Consider the following 13,930-nt stretch of genomic DNA (forward strand, 5'->3'; position numbering starts at 1 on the left):
TAAATTCAGTGGGGTGAACAAAATGATTGCATAAAAATGTGAGGCAACTAAAGCATTTTTAAAAACCATTCCCACCCTTTGAGGTTTTCACATTTTATTAATATACAACATTGAATCACAGTGGATTTAATTTGTCTCTTTGACAATTTAATGTTGAAATAAAAACCAAAGTAAAATCCATTGCATAAGTATTCAAGTCAGTATTTAGTAGAGGTGCCTTTGGCAGCCATGACAGCCTGGAGTCTGTGTTTATTCAGGTCTGTATTTCTGCATCAGTTTTCTCCCCATTCTTCTTGACAAAGCTGCTCAAGTTCTGTTAGGTTGCATGGAGATTGTTGAGTGAGAAGACTTTGTCAAGTCCAGCCATAAATTCTCAGTAGGATTTAGATCTTGACTCGACCACTGCAGAACATTCACATTGTTGTTTTTATGCCATTCCTGTATAGCTTTGGCTTTATGCTTGGGTTTGTTGTCTTGCTGGAAAACAAGTCTTCACCCAACGTGCAAGTTCTTGCAGACTGTATCGGGTTTTCCTCAAAGGATTTCCCATGATTTTGTTGCATTCATGTTCCCCATACAAGCCTTCCATTTCCTGCTACAGAGAAGCATCCCCACAACCCAATGCTTCTTAGTCTTATGGACTGAACACTCAATTTTGGTCTCATCAGACTATAGTCCCGTCATGTGCCTTCTGCTGGGATGCCCTGTGCGTTTTTTCTCTTTGTCACTCTCCCATTAAACTGTGACTTCTGAAGCACTAGGGCAATAGTTGGCCTCCATTACCTATCGTGATTTTTGTGGATGGCTTGCGCTATGCAGATTTACCACTGTTTCATACTCTTTCCATTTCCTAATGGCTGATTTAACTGGATTTTCAGTTACTTGGACATTTTCTTCAACCCATCCCGTAACTGTGCTTCTCAATCACCTTTTGACAGAGCTGCTTGGCATGTTATTTTGTCTTCAATGCATAGGTACGACCACCATGCTGATTCACCACAAGTTGGCCCTTCCACATGCAAGTGAATTTAGACAACAAACGGTTGAAACTACAGACAGATGACCTCCATTGAACTAATTCGGTGATTTTTGAAACCAACTGGCTTCCCCAGTGATGATTTAGAGATTTCATATTAAGGGGGTGATCACTTATACAAGAGTTAATTTGTGTTTGATATGTGTAAACATTTACACCACTTTACAGAGATATGTTGTCACTTTGACATTAACTCTTTCAGGGCTGATATCGACTTCTGTCAAAAGGAGGAGTTGACGATGGTAATCAACTGTAAACTGTGACAAAACCACCCATTATCTTTTAGTTGGACTCTCGTTACTAGAAGGAAAGTTGGCTTCATTGGTTTGACCGAGTTTTCCTAGTGCTTGTATGAGTAGTAAGCTGCAAACAAGGGAAAAAATGGCACTGACATAATGGCGAGAGTTCAAAGCGAATGCGTAAAGCAAAATACTCCGTTGATGAAGCTTTGCTTGTTATCTCTGAACTGGAATATGACTTGCCGGACTCCGATTTTGATACAAGTGATCAAAAACAAATGTGAGGTTCCAGCTTCAGCTGACTGGTCCCCAGCTAATCATGGTAGTGCTGAACAGGTTCCTGTAGCTGACATGCCTATGGCAATGTTGGCCAGGAGGACTGGGAAGAGGTAGAAAGCACATTGCAATGCACTGCGACCGTGACCCCCTGCTGCTGCTGCCCCAGCCACGTGAAGACAGCCTGGCAGCAAGCCTGCCGCACATTCTTGGCAAACTGGCAGCATGCAGCAACAGATGTTTAATATTGATTTATGTGTGAAACCATTGCTTTTCAGAAACTATGCTTTTTTGGGAAAAATATTCAGCCCTCAAAGAGTTAAAGAGTCTTCTTCCGTTGAATGGTGTCAAAAAAGCCACAATAACTCAATTGTGAGTCAGTGTTGCATCACAATACAATTTTAAAACTTCCAAGAGGGTGAATATTCTTTATAGGCACTAGACATGAAGGGCATCCTTAGGAAGAACTATGTAAAATTGCTGTAGTAAGATGCATAATATGCCACTAGAACCTGGCAGGACTCATTCAACATCTTCCTAAAAATTTGCCTGGCTCCATGCCTACGTCCCTTTAACATCATTCAGTTTTGACCTCATTTATTTCAAAATACCAGCAATCAGGAAAGGGTTAAAACTAAAAAGGGGGCAGTTTTCAGCTAAACATGTGCTGTGTGACCTCCCAGTTCAAGCTTCAACAAAACCGTTTTTGTTCAGTATAGTTCTGCCAAGAAGAGCGGCTTGGGGAATTTTTTTTTTTTTTTGAAAGGTTGTGAGAGGCCTAACAGCATTGGGAGCCTGTTGGAATAATAACAAACAAACAACCCCAAAAGTTGATAGAGACCATGGCTCAGAAGGTCAAAGTCCTAACTCAGCTCCTGGAGGGCCACACTAGTTGCTGATTTGGTTGTAGCCAAACTTCTCATCAGAGGTAAATTCTGTTTTCTGATTGAATACTTTTGTCAACTTGACTTCTTGTCTTTTCTGTTCCTAAGCTCTCTGGATGGTTTTACAACATGAGTGCTCTGTATGAGTTATTTCAGCCATACACATTAATGACAGGACTTGCTTAATGAGGTCCCTCACTTCCCTTTTTCTTGACGCTAGTGAGTGAAAAAAATAATTGTCTGCTTTGCATTTTGACTTCATTTCATAAAATTTTGCCCTCATATCACATGGTGCCTATAGAAAGTATTCACCCTCTGGGAAGTTTGCATATTTTATCATTATACAACACTAAATCACAGTGGATTTAATTTGGCTTTTTTTGACACTCAAAAAAAAAAAGACTCTTTAATGTCCAAGTGAAAGCAGATCTGTGCAAAGTTGTGTAAATTAATTACAAATATAAACCACTAAATAACTGATTGTGTAAATATTCACCCCCTTTAATAAGACACAACTAAACATGGTGAATACTTTTTCAAGGCACTGTATATCAGCTATCTGATTGCCCAACCTGGGCAGTGTCCTGTATCAGTTGTGCCATCAGCTAACAGAGCCAGTCACTTCTGTCAGCTTTGCCACGGGTCATCCTAGGCAGTTGTTTCGAGTAGGTGTGCCACACGCCGGCCTAGGCAGTCCTCTATATACAGTGCCTTCAGAAAGTATTCAGACCCCTTCACTTTTTACACATTATGTTATGTTGCAGCCTTGTGCTAAAACATTCATTTTTTTCTTATCAAGAAACACTCAATACTCCAGAGTGCCAAAGTGAAAACAGATATGGCCTATAGGGGGCGTCCAAGACATAACTACCAAAGATACAGTCCTGGGTTCAAATCCAGTGCTTTTATTTCCAATACCATGTACCACATACAGGCATCTTTACCTTAGTGCTGTAGCGGCTTCCAGACTGGACAATACAGAACAGCAATTCCTCACATGCTTCTCCCATTCATTCATCCTCCTCCACTCCATCCAGGTCCATCTCTTCACCCAACCCTACTCCCCATGCTCAATCTATTGCTTATTGGAAATATTTCCCAGTTAAGCAGGACCCCAAAGGTCCTTTTACAGTCATTATACAACAGCTACCCATGGTGGACCTCGCAAAACCCAAAAGGGCAGACCCATGGGACTTCTATGCTACCCTGCAGGCATCCATGTTGGGGCTCACCAGACAGGATGCTGCCACCCAGTGTACAGGGGGATGCTCAGCTTGTATCTGGAAGTCGCCTGCTGTCCTGTCCTTCTAGCCTCCCAAACCTAACCAGTGTTTCCCTCCATGGTTGCTGGTGTAGTTGCTCCTGTAGTGTCATCCTTCCATGTCCATGTCCTGGCATGGAAGGGAAATATCATTGTTCCCTTGTTGACCTTCCTTTGTCATGGCCTTCTGGCCAGGCAAGAGAGCAGGATCCAACCTAGTTTGGATGTTGCTTTGTCCATCACACAGGATTTTAGGAATTTTTGCAAACATATTCAAAAGAAAAAACTGAAATCGCATTGACACAAGTATTCAAACCTTTTACTCAATACTTAGTTGAAACACCTTGGGCAGTGATTCCACACAACAAGCTTCACATACCTGGATTTAGCAAGTTTCTGCCATTAGTCTTTGCAGATTCTCTCAAGATCTGTCAGGTAGGGTGGGGACTGTTGGTGGACAGTTAATTTCAGGTCTCTAAAGAGATGTTTGATTTTTGAACTCCGGGCTGTGGCTGGGCAACTGGGTCACTCAAGGATATTCCCAGAGTTAACCGTAAGTCACTCTTGTGTTGTGTTTGCTTTGTCCTCTTGGAAGATAAACCTTCAGCTCAGTGTGAGGTCCAGAGATCTCAGCAGCGGGTTTTCACTAGGGTATCTCTGTACTTTGCTCCATTCAGCTTTTCCTCAACCCTGACTAGTCTCCAAGTCCCTGATGCTGCCGCCACCATATTTTCATTGCACAGGAGACAAGAGGTGTCTGGCTTCTTCCAGACGTGACACTTAGAAATGAGGCCAAACAGTTCAACCTTGCTTTCATCAGACCAGAGAATCTTGTTTCTCATAGTCTAAAAGTCCTCTAGGTGCCTTTGAGTTCAGATTAGTGGAGTTTTGCAGTGGTGGTTGTCCTTCTGGAAGTTTCTCCAATCTCTTACAGATTCTCTGGAGCTCACCCACAGGGTCCATCAGGTTCTTGATCACCTCTCTAACCAAATCACTTCTTCCCCAATTGCTTAGTTTGGCCGAGCAGCAAGCTCTAAGAAGAGACATGGTTGTTGCATTTAAGAACTATGAAGGCAACTGTGCTGTTAGAAACCTTCAATGCTGCAGATTGTTTTGAGCCTTGCCCAGATCTGTGTCTCAATCCTTGAAGTTGAACTTAAAGTTTAGTGCCTCACAATACAGTTGCTAAGAACTTGCCTTTGTGTTACAGGCCATATACATAACAATTTAAATACTATTAAACAACACAATACATAATACATGATAAAAGCACAACATTATATATAGTAATAGTGAAAAATATATTGCATAAAAGACAAATATCCATCCATCTATCTTCCAAGCCTGCTTTATGTTGAGTAAGATCATCCCAGCAAGCACATGGTGGAACATGGTGCTAGTCCATCACAGGATGAAACCACAGATGCACACATACCCATATTTAGCAAATATATAAAATAATATACTGATATACTGTCTCTAAGCTCTGGAGGCAATCCCTTCAACCTCATGGCTTAGTTTATTGCTCCAATATACGCTGTCAACTGCAGGACCATCCTATTGATAGCCATGTGCCTTTCCTAGTCATGTCAATCAATTGAACTGACCACAGGTAGACACCAAACAAGATATAGAAACATCTCAACAAAAATTAATAGAATGGGATGCACCTGAACCAGACTTCTGGCATCATCAGCAAAGGGTTTGAATACCCATTTAGAAATTTGCAATTGTTAATCTGGGGCAGGAGACTCCAATTCTGATCCTGCAGCGCTACTGTGACTGTGGGTTTTCACTGTAACCCTTTTCCCTGAAACTCCAACCAATGTCACTCCAGGCAGCTTCTTGATTAGAAGCTGATTCTTGTTGTTAATTAAACCCATTATTTAATTCCATGGCTTGTTGGTGCTCTCATTCTGCCACAGCAGACATTTCCAAAACTGTTGATTTCCTTTTTTTATGTGAACATCATCAAAATGTTTTGTGGACCTGAGAAGATCAATGTTTCTGAGACCTTCACCTGTCTATATTTTCAGATATTGTATGATGGACACAGGTTAGCTGGTCATGCGTTGGCTTTTTTGTATCTCGAAAAGAAACAATTAAGGGATCTGAGTCTTAAATAATAAGTCAATTAAAATTACAGCAGAAATAAGTTCATTAGCAGCAAAAGCTGGTCACTAAATAAGAAAAGTGTTAGAATGAAAACCAGTAGCCACAGTAGTGCTCTTAAGACCGGAGTTGGGGACCCCTGTTTTGAGGTATTGATTGTTGTTTGATGAGGTAAATTTAAAAGATTTTAGCATAAGGCTGTAACATAACAAAGTGTGAATACAGTAAAGGGTCTGAATACTTTGCAAAGACACTGTAATATAAGGTGTAGTCATCTACAGTATATCAGCTATACCCTGTGCCCAGCCTTGCATTAACGTTTGATTTACTCTTGCATTGCATTCAGCTGATTATTTTATTAATGCATACTTTTCAGAAAAAGCAATCAATCATTATTTTATATACTGCTTTTCATCGTAAGTACTACTGCAAAGCAAACCACATTTGAAGCTCAAGCCAACATTAAATCAAATGTATGCAATAATAATAACTGTAGTCAAGATCAAAGAGACCAGAAGAAGAGAAAGAGAAAATGATGTGTCACAAATGGAACAGAGGAAAGTCAGTGCCAGGAACCACTGGGAAGCTAAACTGGAATTACAGATGAGAACTCAAGGACAGCTGTTGTGAGACAGAATTCCAGAGACGCGGGACCACAAAGCTCCGTTAGTAAATACGGTTGGGGTGTAAATTGTAAGGCTGCCTGCTCATTCCTCACCATTGACACTTTATGTAATCCTGATCAAGTCACTCTCACTGCCAATGACCACGCTGCAGAAATATGGCAATAACTGCACTGCATACTTAATGTTGTGCGAGTCACTTTGGAGTAAGCCCTGAACAAAAAGCAAACCTGGAACATCAAAATGGTATACTTTATAACAGAAAATTACCCATTTTTAAACACACTTGCTCCATAGAGAGATGGTGCCTTTGCTGGCAGCACCGGTCACAACATAAAAACATACCCTGGGAGAGTCACTAGTTTATCACCAGGCACACAGCTATGCTCACTGACACAGGGCCTATTTAAAGTCCCCAATCAACACAACATACACACCTTCAGGTTGGGAAAAGAAAGTCCTTAAAGTCACAGGAAAAACATGCACACTGTATGCAGACAGATCCCAGGCCTACATCACACCTTAGACTCTAAAGCTGTGAAGAGACTTAAGCACTGCTGAGCTGTTACAACTCGGTACTTCAAAGCTGTAAAATATAAATAGCCATGCGCTAGATTTTAAATGGCAGAAGAGCACCAGGTACAGCTCACTGGCAGAAGGCCCAGAGAATGCTGGAGGGAATGGGAGTGTCTGAGAATTCCTCAAAAGTGCCTAGAAGGTTCAGCTTAGAACAACGAGGTCCAGGGTTGCCAGCCAGGTTCCTAAAAAATGTATAACTCAATGACTGTTGAAAAATACAAAATTTACCAAAAAAAAAATAGCCCAATGCCCGAAGTGGACAAAATGACGCACCACAAAGCGGGGGTTGGGTTGCGGTGGGGGAGGTGGGGCTGGTACGATGTCAGAGAGAGAGGGTTACGTAAATACTAAAGCCTGGTGGGTTTCACTTTTGAGACATTTCACACTGACAGAATGGGTATATACCATCATACAACTTGGAGGTGGGGGGGGGGGGGGGTTAGAATGGCAAAGAACGTAATACAATTGTGAATAGCAGATGGATGAAAAACATGATAAAAATTAGTTGGGGGGCAGGGGGTTTAAAAATTAGCCCAAAATACTACAGTGTTTTTAGAAAAATAGCCCAAAAAAATGCAACCTGCGAAAGCCCATTATTTTGCCGCAGATGACAATCAAAAATAGATTTAGATTATTTATTTAGATAGATAGATAGATAGATAGATAGATAGATAGATAGATAGATAGATAGATAGATAGATAGATAGATAGATAGATAGATAGATAGATACTTTATTAATCCCAAGGGGAAATTCACATTTAAAACTACATTTAAAACAACAGAAGCTGCAAAGTGCTGTACAAAAAAGCATTAAAAAAACACAATGCAAACAATCATACAGAACCAGATTAATAAAACAACTAAGTATAACATCCACCACAATCCCATTATACACAGTAAAAGGCAGAAGAAAACAAGTAGGTCTTAAGCTGACTTTTAAAAACCTCGTTAGTGGATGAAGACCTGATGTAGAAAGGCAGGTCATTCCAAAGCCTAGGAGCAATAACTGAGAAAGCTCCGTCTCCCCTCGACTTCACCCGAGATCTTGGAGATATGAGGAGTAGTTGTCCAGTTAACCTCAGTGCTCTACGGTGCTACATAGAGGTGAAGGAGGTTGCACATGTATTTTGGAGCAAGATCATGCAATGATTTAAAAACAAACAACAAGATTTTAAAATCAATGTGACACCTCACCAGTAGCCAGTGGAGAGAAGCTAAAACGTGGGAGATATGATCCTTTTTTCTCAACCCCATTAAGAATCTAGCTGCAGTATTTTGAACCAGCTGAAGGCGCAACAAAGCAGATTTGGGCAGTCCCACATATAAGGAGATACAATAATCTAGCCGAGATATAATAAAGGCATGAATAACTGTTTCCAAATCTGTCTGTGAAAGAAAGGATTTTAGTTTAGAAATTTGCCATCAATTGGTAAAAACTGGATATTACTACCATGGAGATTTGTTTTTCAAAACTTAGTGACGACTCGAAGATGATCCCTTGGTTTCTGACATTATTATGAATCATTGCTGCCAAGGAGCCTAACTGAATGCCAATTTCAACTGCAGATGTAGAAGGACCAAAAATAATGGTCTCTGTTTTATTTATTAATATTTAATATCCTCAAAGGATTTCAACAGCTTTTTTACAGTTGAAGTGATATAGCCCAATTGGGTCGAGAAAACGGCAGACCTGGCAACACTGGTGTGGTCTGGTCCATCCAGAGAGTTCTGTGTGTGTAATTTACTTTGAATACAAAGAAAATAACACAGGTATTCACTGAAAAACTAGTTTTAACTATTTCATGTCATTTTTATATATTTTTGGGGTCAGAATTCCAAAATTAAAACCACTTTTCTCTATCACAGAACAACACATTTTTTTCCTGTTAATTATAGGTTTTTTTATTATTATCAGTATTTTAATGTTAATTTTTTACCTTAATTTTTTATAATATTAAAATCTATGTTTAAAGCCTGGAAAATCTACAATAAGCACTGTTGGCTCACATATGGGGACCAGAAAGTTCTGTGTATCTCACTGGGTTATCAGTCAGGTAGACACGATTTTTAAGTTTTCTGTGATTGGGACAACAGAGCCAAGAATTCACTTCAAGTTCAGAAGGAATAGCCATTAGAAAAAAAAGCAACAGCTTGGTACCAAAAACCTCATCAGACCTGGCTAGGTGGATCCAGATAAAAGTGCTGTTACCACTGCTTCATAGTAAGCTTGGTTTAATAAACCAGTTTGTCAAAGTTCTGTCAAACAATGGAGCCTATTTTATGTAGTTGTGTTAAACGTTTCCAGGTTTGTCTGAATTAAAAGAGGGTATATTTGCAGGACCTGATATTAAAAAACAGAATTCTGATGCAGAATTTGACGGTGCGATGAACAATCTGGAATAAGAGGCTGGGGTATCTTTCAAATAAGTAATTTCTAAGTTTTTAGATAACAGTAAAGATCCAAATTACACTATACAGAAATTGCGAAAAATGTATTTGTTAAGTTTAAGGAATTGGGTTGCAACATGAGCCTCGAAGGTCACTTTTTGGATTTGCCACTGGAATTTTTACCTGAAAATCTTGGAGCAGTGAATGAAGAGTAGGGGGAAATATTCCATAAAGATATCAATGACATAGAAAGAAGGTATGAGAGACATTAGGATGTCAGTATGATGGTGGAGTACTGCTGGATCATTTATAGGAGTCCACCAGAAAAAGTGGACAAACAACAGGCCACCAAATAAAAAAAAAGAAGAAATGACAAAAACTAGGGAAGTTATTTGTAAGTCAATAAATGTGTGATTTTTTTTTGCTTACATATATTTTTAACATGTTACACTGACTGAATATTTTCATGCTAAATTTAGAACAATATCGTTTACATGAATAAATTGTGTAAATTGTAAATACATTTGTTTTCATTTTTTTACTTAAATGTGACACGATGGGAACACTAAATATATTTTTATTAAATTCATGAATGCAAATAAGAATAACTATTCTCAAGTAAAACCATTTTTATTAAAAGTTTAATTTTACAGACCTGCAGACAGTCAGATACGGACTCGCGTCATGAAGAAGATTGCCAGCTACAAGCAGAGATTCAGCAGTAAATGGAGTACAGAAGCAGAATTTATAGGTTGTATCTTTATTGTTTAAACCTTTGCTTTTCTAAAATGTTTTGTATTGTAAATGAAGCTGCAATTACATATGATATTTTGAGATAAGTGACATCTTGAGTTATTTAATTGCAAAATGAAACTGTCCACATAAGAAAATAGAACTCTATCTTTTGTTTACAATGGTGTTTTCTATGTCAGATTTATATGCAATAAGTTAATTAAAATATAATATCATTAAAGATTACATTCATTAACATGGTTATTTATCAAGCCAAATATTTTAACATGTTTTGGATAACCAAATGTGCCCAATATTTGTGAATATCCTCCATGTAGTGCAAAAACATACCTCTCTTTTGCAGATGATGTACAGAAATTGTAAATTGAAAGTTGGAAAGGATTTTTCATCAGAGTAAAATAAATATTTTAGTGCAAATGTGGCAACATAATTTATTGTACAAGTGACAAGCCATTTACAACAGAACAGTGTTTATCAAGCATGTAAATTAGTCTCTCTATTATACAAAAAAAATCTTGGGACGAGACGAGACTTTTTTCAAGAGGTTTTTAAGTCCCACGAGATGAGACTTTGGCCATGAGATTTTTTTCAAGTTCTGTCCTCCTCTCAACCATATTCAACCACGCACACGGTACTCTCACCTCTCATTCATGTGAATGCTTTTGACAGACACAGTTCCTTCTCCCTCAGCACTTATAAATTTTAACATTTTCCTCACTTTATGTCCCCAATTAAAGAAGATGTATTATGTCCAAATCCTATTGAAGAATTTCATTACGAAGGGTTATCAACAGAAAAAATGAGTACACGGGCAATCCTAGCACTGAGAAACAATGAAGTCAAATGAATTAATGCCAAAAATGTTGATCGGTTACATGACAAATTGTTTAAATACATATCAATAGACTATGCTGAGCAAAATGACACCTTTTATTGGCTAACTAGAAAGATTACAATATGCAAGCTTTCGAGGCAACTCAGGCCCCTTCTTCAGGCAAGATGTAATACAGAAACTGAAGTTTCCTATGTTTATATACACACTCTAGGACAAGAAACAACATTGGTAAATCTTTAAATGAGAGATTTTGTATGTAAAAAATTAATAGATTCATTCAGGCTAGGGTTAATTTAGCAAGAGAGAAAAGAACAATGTATTGTCAAGATCTCTGGATAAGATAACTGTCCAACAAAGTCTTTTGAAGTTTGTAATGAGTTTTTTCAAAACAATGTGGGTCTGTAGACAGGTTGTCTGTCATTCTGAGAGATGTAAACAATCCTCATATCTGGCCATAAAACTCTTGTCTTTATTCAATCCATGTTGTAAAGTATTAAATTTTAGCATGAGTTTAACTTCCCATTCTTTTCTCTCTTGCTGTGTTTTGAAGTTGCCCATAAGCACTGTGACCTTAAAGTCCTTCTCACAGTGTCCATGGCTGTTGAAGTGGGCCGCCACAGGAACATCTGTGTTGCCATGTTTAATGTGGAACCTGTGTAAGTTCATTCTCTGGCGGAGTGTTTGTCCAGTTTCTCCCACATAGAGTGCAGTGTCAGGACATTTCATGCAGAAAATTAGGTAGACTACATTAGATGATCTGCAGGAAAATGATCCCTTGATGTGATGTTCGAGTCGGCAGTGTGGCATAACTATACGGTCTGTATCATAGATGTGGGCACATGTTTTGCATCTTTTCTGTAGGCATGGAGATGTGCCATTTTCTGTTGGTTCACTTAGGGAGCCTCGGACAATTAATTGTTGAAGGTTTGGTGGTTGTCTGTATGCCAGGAGGGGAGGTTCAGGAAATACATTTTTCAGTGTTTGGTCATTGTTTAGTATTGGCTGAAGTTCTTTTATAATTTTTCGAAGTGTTTCAAGATGTGGGTTGTAGGTGACAACAAGGGGGATGCGATCCTTGTTGTCTTTGTTTTTATATTCCAGAAGGTTGTCTCTGGGTATGGCAGTAGCTCTTCTTATTTGAGTGTCTGTTGTTTTCGGGGTGTAACCTTGTTTGATGAAATCTTGTCTGAGCTCCTGCAGTTGTTGATCCCGGTCTGTTGGGTCTGAGCAAATACGATTGTACCGTATTGCTTGGCTGAAAATAATGGAGCGCCTTATATGCTTGGGGTGGAAGCTATCATTTTTCAGGTAGGTCCGTCTGTCTGTCGGTTTGTGAAAAATAGAAGTTACAAGGGTGTTGTCTTTCAGTTGAACGGTGGTGTCAAGAAAGCTGACTTCTGTTTTTGAGTAATTCAGCTTCAGCTTTATGTTGGGGTGAAAACAATTATATTCATTATGAAAATGGAGGAGGTCCTTTTCACTGGCAGTCCAGATTATGAAGATGTCATCTATGTAACGGAGATACAACATTGGTTTTACGATGCACATTGACATGAAATCTTCCTCCAATTTTGCCATAAAAAGATTTGCATAGTGAGGTGCAAACCGACATCCCATTGCAGTCCCCATTTGTTGTAAGTAGCAATCCTGTCCAAAAGAGAATAGATTATGTGTCAGAGTGAATTTTATCATTTCTATTACTGACTTTGTGGGTAAATCATGTTGTTTGAGGTACATTTCACATGCCAATATGCCATCATCATGGGGGATGTTAGTGTAAAGTGCCTCAACATCCATTGTGGCCAGTAAGGTTCCCTCAGGTAAGGGGCCTAAAGCAGACAGTTTTTTTAAGAAGTCAGTGGTGAAATCTTTTTATGGCAAAATTGGAGGAAGATTTCATGTCAATGTGCATCGTAAAACCAATGTTGTATCTCCGTTACATAGATGACATCTTCATAATCTGGACTGCCAGTGAAAAGGACCTCCTCCATTTTCATAATGAATATAATTGTTTTCACCCCAACATAAAGCTGAAGCTGAATTACTCAAAAACAGAAGTCAGCTTTCTTGACACCACCGTTCAACTGAAAGACAACACCCTTGTAACTTCTATTTTTCACAAACCGACAGACAGACGGACCTACCTGAAAAATGATAGCTTCCACCCCAAGCATATAAGGCGCTCCATTATTTTCAGCCAAGCAATACGGTACAATCGTATTTGCTCAGACCCAACAGACCGGGATCAACAACTGCAGGAGCTCAGACAAGATTTCATCAAACAAGGTTACACCCCGAAAACAACAGACACTCAAATAAGAAGAGCTACTGCCATACCCAGAGACAACCTTCTGGAATATAAAAACAAAGACAACAAGGATCGCATCCCCCTTGTTGTCACCTACAACCCACATCTTGAAACACTTCGAAAAATTATAAAAGAACTTCAGCCAATACTAAACAATGACCAAACACTGAAAAATGTATTTCCTGAACCTCCCCTCCTGGCATACAGACAACCACCAAACCTTCAACAATTAATTGTCCGAGGCTCCCTAAGTGAACCAACAGAAAATGGCACATCTCCATGCCTACAGAAAAGATGCAAAACATGTGCCCACATCTATGATACAGACCGTATAGTTATGCCACACTGCCGACTCGAACATCACATCAAGGGATCATTTTCCTGCAGATCATCTAATGTAGTCTACCTAATTTTCTGCATGAAATGTCCTGACACTGCACTCTATGTGGGAGAAACTGGACAAACACTCCGCCAGAGAATGAACTTACACAGGTTCCACATTAAACATGGCAACACAGATGTTCCTGTGGCGGCCCACTTCAACAGCCATGGACACTGTGAGAAGGACTTTAAGGTCACAGTGCTTATGGGCAACTTCAAAACACAGCAAGAGAGAAAAGAATGGGAAGTTAAAC

Source organism: Erpetoichthys calabaricus, chromosome 14 (assembly GCF_900747795.2).
Source record: "Erpetoichthys calabaricus chromosome 14, fErpCal1.3, whole genome shotgun sequence".
Classification (NCBI taxonomy): domain Eukaryota; kingdom Metazoa; phylum Chordata; class Cladistia; order Polypteriformes; family Polypteridae; genus Erpetoichthys; species Erpetoichthys calabaricus.